Below are 16359 nucleotides of genomic sequence, written 5' to 3'. Positions count from 1 at the left end.
CCATTCCTGTGACACTAGTTATAGATTCCGATGCTTCACTTCAGGTTTACTGTATCCCTTGGAAATTCTTATTGACGATGAAACACAGAAATTGCATCGGAATTAAATACGAAGGGCATAATGCCGACTTAAGTACAAGAAGACTGACTCTTCCTTCTGTCTACGTTTTGAACCAATTCTGTGACACTAGTTATAGATTCCGATGCTTCACTTCAGGTTTACTTTATACCTTAAACCATCTTATTGACGATGAAACACAGAAATTGCATCGGAATTAAATACAAAAGGCACAATGCCGACTTAAGTACAAGAAGACTGACTCTTCCTACTGTCTACGTTTTGAACCAATTCTGTGACACTAGTTATAGAGTCCGATGCTTCACTTCAGGTTTACTGTATCACTTGGACCTTCTTATTGAAGATGAATCACAGAAATTCCATCGGAATTAAATACAAAAGGCACAATGCCGACTTAAGTACAAGAAGACTGACTCTTCGTACTGTCTATGTTTTGAACCATTCCTGTGACACTAGTTATAGATTCCGATGTTTCACTTGAGGTTTAGTGTATACCACTGACCTTGTTGCCAATAAAAAACAGAAATTGAATCGGAATTAAATACAAAAGGCACAATGCCGGCTTAAGGACAAGAAGACTGACTCTTCTTACTGACTATGTTTTGAACCATTGCTGTGACTCTAGTTACAGATTCCGATGCTTCACTTCAGGTTTACTGTATCCCTCTGACCTTCTTATTGACGATGAAACACAGAAATTGCATCGGAATTAAGTACAAAAGCCACAATGCCGACTTAAGTACAAGAAGACTGACTCTTCTTACTGTCTATGTTTTGAACCAATACTGTGACACTAGTTATAGATTCCGATGCTTCACTTCAGGTTTACTGTATTCCTAGGACCTTCTTATTGTCGATGAAACACAGAAATTGCATCGGAATTAAATACAAAAGGAACAATGCCGACATAAGTACAAGAAGACTGACTCTTCTTACTGTCTATGTTTTGAACCAATACTGTGACACCAGTTATAGGTTCCGATGCTTCACTCCAGGTTTACTGTATCCCTTGGACCATCTTATTGACGATGAATCACAGAAATTGCATCGGAATTAAATACAAAAGGCACAATGTCGACTTAAGTACAAGAAGACTGACTCTTCTTACTGTCTATGTTTTGAACTATTCCTGTGACACTAGTTATAGATTCCGATGCCTCACTTCAGGTTTACTGTATCCCTTGGACCTTCTTATTGACGAAGAAACACAGAAATTGCATCGGAATTAAATACAAAAGGCACAAAGCCGACTTATGTACAAGAAGACTGACTCTTCCTACTGTCTATGTTTTGAACCATTTCTGTGACACTAGTAATAGAGTCCGATGCTTCACTTCACGTTTACTGTATCTCTTGGACCATCTTATTGACGATGAATCACAGAAATTGCATCGGAATTAAATACAAAATGCACAATGCCGACTTAAGTACAAGAAGACTGACTCTTCTTACTGTCTATATTTTGAACCATTCCAGTGACACTAGTTATAGATCCGGATGCTTCACTTCAGGTTTACTGTACCCCTTGGACCTTTTTATTGACGATGAAACACAGAAATGTCATCGGAATTAAATACAAAAGGCACAATGCCGACTTAAGTACAAGAAGACTGACTCTTCTTACTGTCTATTTTTGAACAATTCCTGTGACACTAGTTATAGATTCCGATGCTTCACTTCAGGTTCACTGTACCCCTCTGACCTTCTTATTGACGATGAAACACGGAAATTGCATCGGAATGAAATACAAAAGGCACAATGCAGCCTTAAGTACACGAAGACTGTCTCTTCTTACTGTCTATGTTTGAACCCTTCCTGTGACACTAGTTATAGATTCCGATGCTTCAATTCAGGTTTACTGTATCCCTCTGACCTTCTTATTGACGATGAAACACAGAAATTGCATCTGAACTAATTAGAAAAGGCACAATGCCGACATAAGTACAAGAGAACTGAGTCATCTTACTGTCTATGCTTTGAACCATCCCTGTGACATTAGTTATAGATTCCGATGCTTCACTCCAGGTTTACTGTATCCCTCTGACCTTCTTATTGACAATGAAACACAGAAATTGCATCGGAATTAAATACAAAAGGCACAATGCCGACTTAAGTACAAGAAGACTGACTCTTCTTACTGTCTATGTTTAAACCATTCCTGTGACACTAGTTATAGATTCCGATGCTACACTCCAGGTTTACTGTATCCCTTGGACCTTCTTATTGACGATGAAACACAGAAATTGCATCGGAATTAAATACAAAAGGCACAATGCCGACCTAAGTACAAGAAGACATACTCTTCTTACTGACTATGGTTTGAACCATTCCTGTTACACTAATTATAGATTCCGATGCTTCACTTCAGGTTTACTGTATCCCTCTGACCTTCTTATTGACGATGTAACACAGAAATTGCATCGGAGAATTAAATAGAAAAGGCACATAGTCGACTTAAGTACAAGAAGACTGACTCTTCTTACTGTCTATGTTTTGAGCCATTTCTGTGACAATAGTTATAGATTCCGACGCTTCATTCCAGGTTTACTGTATCCCTTGGACCTTCTTATTGACGATGAAACACAGAAATTGCATCGGAATTAAATACAAAAGGCACAATGCCGACTTAAGTACAAGAAGACCGACTCATCCTACTGTCTACGTTTTGAACCAATTCTGTGACACTATTTATAGAGTCCGATGCTTCACTTCAGGTTTACTGTATGCCTCTGAACTTCTAATTGACGATGAAACACAGAAATTGCATCGGAATTAAATACAAAAGGCACAATGCCGACTTCAGTTCTTAAAGACCGACTCTTCTTAGTGACAATGATTTTAACCATTCCTGTGACACTAGTTATGGATTCCGATGCTTCACTTCAGGTTTACTGTATCCCTTGGAGCTTCTTATTGACGATGAAACACAGAAATTGCATCGGAATTAAATACAAAAGGCAAAATGCCGACTTAAGTACAAGAAGACATACTCTACTTACTGACTATGTTTTGAACCATTCCTGTGACACTAGTTATAGATTCCGATGCTTCACTTCAGGTTTACTGTATCCCTCTGACCTTCTTATTGACGATGAAACACAGAAATTGAATCGGAATGAAATAGAAAAGGCACAATGCCGACTTAAGTACAAGAAGACTGACTCTTCCTTCTGTCAACGTTTTGAACCAATTCTGTGACACTAGTTATAGAGTCCGATGCTTTACTTCAGGTTTACTTTATACCTTAAACCATCTTATTGACTATGAAACACAGAAATTGCATCGGAATTAAATACAAAAGGCACAATGCCGACTTAAGTACAAGAAGACTGACTCTTCCTACTGTATATGTTTTGAAATATTCCTGTGACACTAGTTATAGATTCCGATGTTTCACTTGAGGTTTAGTGTATACCACTGACCTTTTTGCCGATAAAAAACAGAAATTGAATCGGAATTAAATACAAAAGGCACAATGCCAGCTTAAGGACAAGAAGACTGATTCTTCTTACTAACTATGTTTTGAACCATTGCTGTGACTCTAGTTATAGATTCCGATGCTTCACTTCAGGTTTACTGTATCCCTTGGACCTTCTTATTGGCGATGAAACACAGATATTGCATCGGAATTAAATACAAAAGGCACAATGCCGACTTAAGTACGAGAAGGCTGAATCTTCTTACTGTCTATTTTTTGAACCATTCCTATGACACATGTTTTAGAGTCCGATGCTTCACTTCAGGTTTACTGTATCTCTTGGACCTTCTTATTGACGATGAATCACAGAAATTGCATCGGTATTAAATACAAAAGGCACAATGCCGACTTACGTAAAAGAAGACTGACTCTACTTACTGTCTATATTTTGAACCATTCCAGTGACACTAGTTATAGATTCCGATGCTTCACTTCAGGTTTACTGTACCCCTTGGACCTTCTTATTGACGATGAAACACAGAAATTGCATCGGAAGTAAATATAAAAGGCACAATGCCGACATAAGTACAAGAAGACTGACTCTTCTTACTGTCTATGTTTTGAACCATCACTGTGACACTAGTTATAGATTCCGATGCTTCACTTCAGGTTTACTGTACCCCTTGGACCTTCTTATTGACGATGAAACACAGAAATTGCATCGGAAGTAAATATAAAAGGCACAATGCCGACATAAGTACAAGAAGACTGACTCTTCTTACTGTCTATGTTTTGAACCATCACTGTGACACTAGTTATAGATTGCGATGCTTCACTCCTGGTTTACTGTACCCCTTGGACCTTCTTATTGCCGGTGAAACACAGAAATTGCATCGGAATGAAATAGATAAGGCACAATACCGACTTAAGTACAAGAAGACTGACTCTTATTACTGATAATAGTTTGAACCATTCCTGTGACAATAGTTATAGATTCCGATGCTTCACTTTAAATTTACTGTATCCCTAGGACCTTGGTGTTGATGGTGAAACACAGAAATAGCATTGGAATTAAATACAAAAGGCACAATGCCGACTTAAATACAAGAGGACTGACTCTTCTTTCTGTCTATTTTTTGAACAATTCCTGTGACACTAGTTATAGATTCCGATGCTTCACTCAAGGGTTACTGTATCCCTTGGACCTTCTTATTGACGATGAAACACAGAAATTGCATCGGAATTAAATACAAAAGGCCCAATGCCGACTTAAGGACAAGAAGACTGACTCTTCTTACTGACTTTGTTTTGAACCAAACCTGTGACACTAGGTATAGATTCCGATGCTTGACTTCAGTTTTAGTGTATCCCTTGGACCTTCTTATTGACGATGAAACACAGAAATTGCATCGAAATTAAATAGAAAAGGCACAATGTCGACTTTAGTACAAGAAGACTGACTCTTCTTACTGTCTATGTTTTGAACTATTCCTGTGACACTAGTTATAGATTCCGATGCTTCACTTCAGGTTTACTGTATCCCTTGGACCTTCTTATTGACGATGAAACACAGAAATTGCATCGGAATTAAATACAAAAGGCACAAAGCCGACTTATGTACAAGAAGACTGACTCTTCCTACTGTCTATGTTTTGAACCATTTCTGTGACACTAGTAATAGAGTCCGATGCTTCACTTCATGTTTACTGCATCTCTTGGACCATCTTATTGACGATGAAACACAGAAATTGCATCGGAATTAAATACAAAATGCACAATGCCGACTTAAGTACAAGAAGACTGACTCTTCTTACTGTCTATATTTTGAACCATTCCAGTGACAGTAGTATAGATTCCGATGCTTCACTTCAGGTTTACTGTACCCCTTGGACCATCTTATTGACGATGAAACACAGAAATTGCATCGGATGTAAATACAAAAAGCACAATGCCGACTTAAGCACAAGAAGACTGACACTTCTTACTGTCTATGTTTTGAACCATCACTGTGACACTAGTTATAGATTCCGATTCTTCACTCCAGGTTTACTGTATCCCTCTGACCTTCTTATTGCCGATGAAACACAGAAATTGCATCGGAATTAAATACAAAAGGCACAATGCCGACATAAGTACAAGAAGGCTGACTCTTCTTACTGTCAATTTTTTGAACAATTCCTGTGACACTAGTTATAGATTCCGATCCTTCACTTCAGGTTTACTGTATGCCTCTGAACTTCTTATTGACGATGAAACACGGAAATTGCATCGGAATTAAATACAAAAGGCACAATGCCGACTTAAGTACAAGAAGACTGTCTCTTCTTACTGTCTATGTTTGAGCCATTCCTGTGACACTAGTTATAGATTCCGATGCTTCACTTCAGGTTTACTATATCCCTCTGACCTTCTTATTGACGATGAAACACAGAAATTGCATCGGAATTAAATTGAAAAGGCTCAATGCCGACATAAGTACAAGAAGACTGACTCATCTTACTGTCTATGTTTTGAACCACCCCTGTGACACTAGCTATAGAGTCCGATGCTTCACTTCAGGTTTACTGTATCTCTTGGACCTTCTTATTGACGATGAATCTCAGAAATTGCATCGGAATTAAATACAAAAGGCACAATGCCGACTTAAATACAAGAAGACTGACTCTTCTTACTGTCTATACTTTGAGCCATTCCAGTGACACTAGTTATAGATTCCGATGCTTCACTTCAGGTTTACTGTACCCCTTGGACCTTCTTATTGAAGATGAAACACAGAAATTGCATCGGAAGTAAATACAAAATGCACAATGACGACTTAAGTACAAGAAGACTGTCTTTTCTTACTGTCAATGATTTTAACCATTCCTGTCACACTAGTTATAGATTCCGATCCTACACTCCAGGTTTACTGTATCCCTTGGACCTTCTTATTGACGATGAAACACAGAAATTGCATCGGAATTAAATACAAATGGCACAATGCCGACTTAAGTACAAGAAGACATACTCTTCTTACCGACTATGGTTTGAACCATTCCTGTTACACTAGTTATAGATTCCGATGCTTCACTTCAGGTTTACTGTATCTCTTGGACCTTCTTATTGACGATGAATCTCAGAAATTGCATCGGAATTAAATACAAAAGGCACAATGCCGACTTAAATACAAGAGGACTGACTCTTCTTTCTGTCTATTTTTTGAACAATTCCTGTGACACTAGTTATAGATTCCGATGCTTCACTCCAGGGTTACTGTATCCCTTGGACCTTCTTATTGACGATGAAACACAGAAATTGCATCGGAATTAAATACAAAAGGCCCAATGCCGACTTAAGTACACGAAGACTGTCTCTTCTTACTGTCTATGTTTGAACCCTTCCTGTGACACTAGTTATAGATTCCGATGCTTCACTTCAGGTTTACTGTATCCCTCTGACCTTCTTATTGACGATGAAACACAGAAATTGCATCTGAATTAAATAGAAAAGGCACAATGCCGACATAAGTACAAGAAGACTGACTCATCTTACTGTCTATCTTTTGAACCATCCCTGTGACATTAGTTATAGATTCCGATGCTTCACTCCAGGTTTACAGTATCCCTCTGACCTTCTTATTGACGTTGAAACACAGAAATTGCATCGGAATTAAATACAAAAGGCACAATGCCGATTTAAGTACAAGAAGACTGACTCTTCTTACTGTCTATTTTTTGAACAATTCCTGTGACACTAGTTATAGATTCCGATGCTTCACTTCAGGTTTACTGTATCCCTCTGACCTTATTATTGACGATGAAACACAGAAATTGCATCGGAATTAAATACAAAAGGCACAATGCCGACTTAAGTACAAGAAGACTGACTCTTCTTACTGTCTATATTTTGAACCATTCCAGTGACAGTAGTATAGATTCCGATGCTTCACTTCAGGTTTACTGTACCCCTTGGACCATCTTATTGACGATGAAACACAGAAATTGCATCGGATGTAAATACAAAAAGCACAATGCCGACTTAAGTACAAGAAGACTGACTCTTCTTACTGTCTATGTTTTGAACCATCACTGTGACACTAGTTATAGATTCCGATTCTTCACTCCAGGTTTACTGTATCCCTCTGACCTTCTTATTGCCGATGAAACACAGAAATTGCATCGGAATTAAATACAAAAGGCACAATGCCGACATAAGTACAAGAAGGCTGACTCTTCTTACTGTCTATTTTTTGAACAATTCCTGTGACACTAGTTATAGATTCCGATCCTTCACTTCAGGTTTACTGTATGCCTCTGAACTTCTTATTGACGATGAAACACGGAAATTGTATCGGAATTAAATACAAAAGGCACAATGCCGACTTAAGTACAAGAAGACTGTCTCTTCTTACTGTCTACGTTTGAGCCATTCCTGTGACACTAGTTATAGATTCCGATGCTTCACTTCAGGTTTACTGTACCCCTTGGACCTTCTTATTGAAGATGAAACACAGAAATTGCATCGGAAGTAAATACAAAATGCACAATGACGACTTAAGTACAAGAAGACTGTCTCTTCTTACTGTCAATGATTTTAACCATTCCTGTCACACTAGTTATAGATTCCGATGCTACACTCCAGTTTTACTGTATCCCTTGGACCTTCTTATTGACGATGAAACACAGAAATTGCATCGGAATTAAATACAAAAGGCACAATGCCGACTTAAGTACAAGAAGACATACTCTTCTTACTGACTATGGTTTGAACCATTCCTGTTACACTAGTTATAGATTCCGATGCTTCACTTCAGGTTTACTGTATCCCTCTGACCTTCTTTTTGACGATGAAACACAGAAATTGCATCGGAATTAAATAGAAAAGGCACAATGCCGACTTAAGTACAAGAAGACTGACTCTTCTTACTGTCTATGTTTTGAACCATTCCTGTGACACTAGTTATAGATTCCGATGCTTAATTCCAGGTTTACTGTATCCCTTGGACCTTCTTATTGACGATGAAACACAGAAATTGCATCGGAATTAAAAACAAAGGCCACAATGCCGACTTAAGTACAAGAAGACCGACTCATCCTACTGTCTACGTTTTGCACCAATTCTGTGACACTAGTTATAGAGTCCGCTGCTTCACTTCAGGTTTACTTTATACCTTGGACCATCTTATTGACGTTGAAACACAGAAATTGCATCGGAATTAAATACAAAAGGCACAATGCCGACTTAAGTACAAGAAGACTGACTCTTCTTACTGTCTATTTTTGAACAATTCCTGTGACACTAGTTATAGATTCCGCTGCTTCACTCCAGGTTTACTGTATCCCTCTGACCTTCTTATTGACGATGAAACACAGAAATTGGATCGGAACTAAATACAAAAGGCACAATGCCGACTTAAGTACAAGAAGACTTACTCTTCTTACTGTCTATTTTTTGAACAATTCCTGTGACACTAGTTATAGATTCCGATGCTTCACTTAAGGTTTACTGTATATCTTGGACCTTCTTATTGACGATGAATCACAGAAATTGCATCGGAATTAAATACAAAAGGCACAATGCCGACTTAAGTACAAGAAGACTGACTGTTCTTACTGTCTTTACTTTGAACCATTCCAGTGACACTAGTTATAGATTCCGATGCTTCACTTCAAGTTTACTGTACCCCTTGGACCTTCTTATTGACGATGAAACACAGAAATTGCATCGGAAGTAAATACAAAATGCACAATGCCGACTTAAGTACAAGAAGACTGACTCTTCTTACTGTCAATGATTTTAACCATTCCTGTGACACTAGTTATAGATTCCGATGCTACACTCCAGGTTTACTGTATCCCTTGGACCTTTTTATTGACGATGAAACACAGAAATTGCATCGGAATTAAATACAAAAGGCAAAATGCCGACTTAAGTACAAGAAGACATACTCTTCTTACTGACTATGTTTTGAACCATTCCTGTGACACTAGTTATAGATTCCGATGCTTCACTTCAGGTTTACTGTATCCCTCTGACCTTCTTATTGACGATGAAACACAGAAATTGCATCGGAATTAAATAGAAAAGGCACAATGTCGACTTAAGTACAAGAAGACTGACTCTTCTTACTGTCTATGTTTTGAACCATTCCTATGACACTAGTTATAGATTCCGATGCTTCAGTCCAGGTTTACTGTATCCCTTGGACCTTCTTATTGACGATGCAACACAGAAATTGCATCGGAATTAAATACAAAGGGCACAATGCCGACTTCAGTACATGAAGACTGACTCTTCCTTCTGTCTACGTTTTGAACCAATTCTGTGACACTAGTTATAGAGTCCGATGCTTCACTTCAGGTTTACTTTATCCCTTAAACCATCTTATTGACGATGAAACACAGAAATTGCATCGTAATTAAATACAAAAGGCACAATGCCGACTTAAGTACAAGAAGACTGACTCTTCCTACTGTCTATGTTTTGAACCATTCCCGTGACTCTAGTTTTGGATTCCGATGCTTCACTTCAGGTTTACTGTATCCCTCTGACCTTCTTATTGACGATGAAACACAGAAATTGCATCGGAATTAAATACAAAAGTCACAATGCCGACTTAAGTACAAGATGACTGACTCTTCTTACTGTCTATGTTTTGAACCATTCCTGTGACACTAGTTATAGATTCCGATGCTTCACTTCAGGTTTACTGTTTCCCTTGGACCTTCTTTTTGACGATGAAACACAGAAATTGCATCGGAATTAAATACAAAGGGCACAATGCCGACCTAAGTACAAGAAGACTGACTCTTCCTACTGTCTACGTTTTGAACCAATTCTGTGACACTAGTTATAGAGTCCGATGCTTCACTTCAGGTTTACTGTATCACTTGGATCTTCTTATTGAAGATGAATCACAGAAATTCCATCGGAATTAAATACAAAAGGCACAATGCCGACTTAAGTACAAGAAGACTGACTCTTCGTACTGTCTATGGTTTGAACCAATACTGTGACACTAGTTATAGATTCCAATGCTTCACTTCAGGTTTATTGTATTCCTTGGACCTTCTTATTGACGATGAAAAACAGAAATTGCATCGGAATTAAATACAAAAGGCACAATGCCGACTTAAGTACAAGAAGACTGACTCTTCCTACTGTCTATGTTTTGAACCATTCCTGTGACACTAGTTATAGATTCCGATGTTTCACTTGGGGTTTAGTGTATACCACTGACCTTATTGCCGATAAAAATCAGAAATTGCATCGGAATTAAATACAAAAGGCAATATGCCGGCTTACGGACAAGAAGACTGACTCTTCTTACTAACTATGTTTTGAACCATTGCTGTGACTCTAGTTATAGATTCCGATGCTTCACTTCAGGTTTACTGTATCCCTCTGACCCTCTTATTGACGATGAAACACAGAAATTGCATCGGAATTAAATAGAAAAGGCACAATGTCGACTTAAGTACAAGAAGACTGACTCTTCTTCCTGTCTATGTTTTGAACCATTCCTGTGACACTAGTTATAGATTCCGATGCTTCATTCCAGGTTTACTGTATCCCTTGGACCTTCTTATTGACGATGAAACACAGAAATTGCATCGGAATTAAATACAAAGCGCACAATGCCGACTTAAGTACAAGAAGACCGACTCATCCTACTGTCTACGTTTTGCACCAATTCTGTGACACTAGTTATAGAGTCCGATGCTTCACTTCAGATTTTCCTTATACCTTGGACCATCTTATTGACGATGAAACACAGAAATTGCATCGGAATTAAGTACAAAAGGCACAATGCCGACTTCAGTACTTAAAGACCGACTCAGCTTACTGACAATGATTTTAACCATTCCTGTGACACTAGTTACGGATTCCGATGCTTCACTTCAGGTTTACTGTATCCCTTAGACCTTCTTATTGGCGATGAAACACAGAAATTGCATCGGAATAAAATACAAAAGGCAAAATGCCGACTTAAGTACACGAAGACTGACTCTTCTTACTGTCAATGTTTTGAACCATTCCTGTGACACTAGTTATAGATTCCGATGCTACACTCCAGGTTTACTGTATCTCTTGGACCTTTTTATTGACGATGAAACACAGAAATTGCATCGGAATTAAATACAAAAGGCACAATGCCGACTTAAGTACAAGAAGACATACTCTTCTTACTGACTATGTTTTGAACCATTCCTGTGACACTAGTTATAGATTCCGATGCTACACTCCAGGTTTACTGTATCCCTTGGACCTTTTTATTGACGATGAAACACAGAAATTGCATCGGAATTAAATACAAAAGGCACAATGCCGACTTAAGTACAAGAAGACATACTCTTCTTACTGACTATGTTTTGAACCATTCCTGTGACACTAGTTATAGATTCCGATGCTTCACTTCAGGTTTACTGTATCCCTCTGACCTTCTTATTGACGATGAAACACAGAAATTGCATCGGAATTAAATAGAAAAGGCACAATGTCGACTTACGTACATGAAGACTGTCTCTTCTTACTGTCTATGTTTGAACCCTTCCTGTGACACTAGTTATAGATTCCGATGCTTCACTTCAGGTTTACTGTATCCCTCTGACCTTCTTATTGACGATGAAACACAGAAATTGCATCTGAATTAAATAGAAAAGGCACAATGCCGACATAAGTACAAGAAGACTGACTCATCTTACTGTCTATGTTTTGAACCATCCCTGTGACATTAGTTATAGATTCCGATGCTTCACTCCAGGTTTACTGTATCCCTCTGACCTTCTTATTGACGATGAAACACAGAAATTGGATCGGAACTAAATACAAAAGGCACAATGCCGACTTAAGTACAAGAAGACTGACTGTTCTTACTGTCTTTACTTTGAACCATTCCAGTGACACTAGTTATAGATTCCGATGCTTCACTTCAGGTTTACTGTACCCCTTGGACCTTCTTATTGACGATGAAAAACAGAAATTGCATCGGAAGTAAATACAAAATGCACAATGCCGACTTAAGTACAAGAAGACTGACTCTTCTTACTGTCTATGTTTGAACCATTCCTGTGACACTAGTCATAGAGTCCGATGCTTCACTTCAGGTTTACTGTATCTCTTGGACCTTCTTATTGACGATGAATCACAGAAATTGCATCGGAATTAAATACAAAATGCACAATGCCGACTTAAGTACAAGAAGACTGACTGTTCTTACTGTCTTTACTTTGAACCATTCCAGTGACACTAGTTATAGATTCCGATGCTTCACTTCAGGTTTACTGTACCCCTTGGACCTTCTTATTGACGATGAAAAACAGAAATTGCATCGGAAGTAAATACAAAATGCACAATGCCGACTTAAGTACAAGAAGACTGACTCTTCTTACTCTCAATGATTTTAACCATTCCTGTGACACTAGTTATTGATTCCGATGCTACACTCCAGGTTTAATGTATCCCTTTTACCTTCTTATTGACGATGAAACACAGAAATTGCATCGGAATTAAATACAAAAGGCACAATGCCGACTTAAGTACAAGAAGACATACTCTTCTTACTGACTATGGTTTGAACCATTCCTGTTACACTAGTTATAGATTCCGATGCTTCACTTCAGGTTTACTGTATCCCTCTGACCTTCTTATTGACGATGAAACACAGAAATTGCATCGGAATTAAATACAAAAGGCACAATGCCGACTTCAGTACTTAAAGACCGACTCAGCTTACTGACAATGATTTTAAGCATTCCTGTGACACTAGTTACGGATTCCGATGCTTCACTTCAGGTTTACTGTATCCCTTGGACCTTCTTATTGGCGATGAAACACAGAAATTGCATCGGAATAAAATACAAAAGGCAAAATGCCGACTTAAGTACACGAAGACTGACTCTTCTTACTGTCAATGTTTTGAACCATTCCTGTGACACTAGTTATAGATTCCGATGCTACACTCCAGGTTTACTGTATCCCTTGGACCTTTTTATTGACGATGAAACACAGAAATTGCATCGGAATTAAATACAAAAGGCAAAATGCCGACTTAAGTACAAGAAGACATACTCTTCTTACTGACTATGTTTTGAACCATTCCTGTGACACTAGTTATAGATTCCGATGCTTCACTTCAGGTTTACTGTATCCCTCTGACCTTCTTATTGACGATGAAACACAGAAATTGCATCGGAATTAAATAGAAAAGGCACAAAGTCGACTTAAGTACAAGAAGACTGACTCTTCCTTCTGTCTACGTTTTGAACCAATTCTGTGACACTAGTTATAGAGTCCGATGCTTCACTTCAGGTTTACTTTATACCTTAAACCATCTTATTGACGATGAAACACAGAAATTGCATCGGAATTAAATACAAAAGGCACAATGCCGACTTAAGTACAAGAAGACTGACTCTTCCTACTGTCTATGTTTTGAACCATTCCCGTGACTCTAGTTTTGGATTCCGATGCTTCACTTCAGGTTTACTGTATCCCTCTGATCTTCTTATTGACGATGAAACACAGAAATTGCATCGGAATTAAATACAAAAGTCACAATGCCGACTTAAGTACAAGAAGACTGACTCTTCTTACTGTCTATGCTTTGAACCATTCCTGTGACACTAGTTATAGCTTCCGATGCTTCACTTCAGGTTTACTGTATCCCTTGGACCTTTTTATTGACGATGAAACACAGAAATTGCATCGGAATTAAATACAAAAGGCAAAATGCCGACTTAAGTACAAGAAGACATACTCTTCTTACTGTCTATGTTTTGAACCATTCCTATGACACTAGTTATAGATTCCGGTGCTTCAGTCCAGGTTTACTGTATCCCTTGGACATTCTTATTGACGATGAAACACAGAAATTGCATCGGAATTAAATACAAAGGGCACAATGCCGACTTAAGTACAAGAAGACTGACTCTTCCTTCTGTCTACGTTTTGAACCAATTCTGTGACACTAGTTATAGAGTCCGATGCTTCACTTCAGGTTTACTTTATACCTTAAACCATCTTATTGACGATGAAACACAGAAATTGCATCGGAATTAAATACAAAAGTCACAATGCCGACTTAAGTACAAGAAGACTGACTCTTCCAACTGTCTATGCTTTGAACCATTCCTGTGACACTAGTTATAGATTCCGGTGCTTCACTTCAGGTTTACTGTTTCCCTTGGACCTTCTTTTTGACGATAAAACACAGAAATTGCATCGGAATTAAATACAAAGGGCACAATGCCGACCTAAGTACAAGAAGACTGACTCTTCCTACTGTCTACGTTTTGAACCAATTCTGTGACACTAGTTATAGAGTCCGATGCTTCACTTCAGGTTTACTGTATCTCTCTGACCTTCTTATTGACGATGAAACACAGAAATTGCATCGGAATTAAATAGAAAAGGCACAATGTCGACTTAAGTACAAGAAGACTGACTCTTCTTACTGTCTATGTTTTGAACCATTCCTGTGACACTAGTTATAGATTCCGATGCTTCATTCCAGGTTTACTGTATCCCTTGGAAATTCTTATTGACGATGAAACACAGAAATTGCATCGGAATTAAATACAAAGGGCATAATGCCGACTTAAGTACAAGAAGACTGACTCTTCCTTCTGTCTACGTTTTGAACCAATTCTGTGACACTAGTTATAGATTCCGATGCTTCACTTCAGGTTTACTTTCTACCTTAAACCATCGTATTGACGTTGAAACACAGAAATTGCATCGGAATTAAATACAAAAGGCACAATGCCGACTTAAGTACAAGAAGACTGACTCTTCTTACTGTCTATTTTTTTAACAATTCCTGTGACACTAGTTATAAATTCCGATGCTTCACTTCAGGTTTACTGTATCCCTCTGACCTTATTATTGACGATGAAACACAGAAATTGCATCGGAATTAAATACAAAAGGCACAATGCCGACTTAAGTAGAAGAAGACTGACTCTTCTTAGTGTCTATGTTTGAACCGTTCCTGTGACAATAGTTATAGAGTCCGATGCTTCACTTCAGGTTTACTGTATCCCTTGGACCTTCTTATTGACGATGAAACACAGAAATTGCATCGGAATTAAATACAAAAGGCACAATGCCGACTTATGTACAAGAAGACATACTCTTCTTACTGACTATGGTTTGAACCATTCCTGTTACACTAGTTATAGATTCCGATGCTTCACTTCAGGTTTACTGTATCCCTCTGACCTTCTTATTGACGATGAAACACAGAAATTGCATCGGAATTAAATAGAAAAGGCACAATGTCGACTTAAGTACAGGAGGACTGACTCTTCTTACTGTCTATCCTTTGAACCATTCCTGTGACACTAGTTATAGATTCCGATGCTTCATTCCAGGGTTACTGTATCCCTTGGACCTCCTTATTGACGATGAAACACAGAAATTGCATCGGAATTAAATACAAAAGGCACAATGCCGACTTAAGTACAAGAAGACATACTCTTCTTACTGACTATGGTTTGAACCATTCCTGTTACACTAGTTATAGATTCCGATGCTTCACTTCAGGTTTACTGTATCCCTCTGACCTTCTTATTGACGATGAAACACAGAAATTGCATCGGAATTAAATACAAAAGTCACAATGCCGACTTAAGTACAAGAAGACTGACTCTTCTTACTGTCTACGTTTTGAACCAATTCTGTGACACTAGTTATAGAGTCCGATGCTTCACTTCAGGTTTACTTTATACCTTAAACAATCTTATTGACGATGAAACACAGAAACTGCATCGGAATTAAATACAAAAGGCACAATGCCGACTTAAGTACAAGAAGACTGACTCTTCCTACTGTCTATGTTTTGAACCATTCCCGTGACTCTAGTTTTGGATTCCGATGCTTCA

The sequence above is a fragment of the Schistocerca serialis genome, chromosome 2, assembly GCF_023864345.2.
Source record: "Schistocerca serialis cubense isolate TAMUIC-IGC-003099 chromosome 2, iqSchSeri2.2, whole genome shotgun sequence".
Lineage (NCBI taxonomy): Eukaryota > Metazoa > Arthropoda > Insecta > Orthoptera > Acrididae > Schistocerca > Schistocerca serialis.
Note: the sequence above shows the minus strand (reverse complement) of the source record.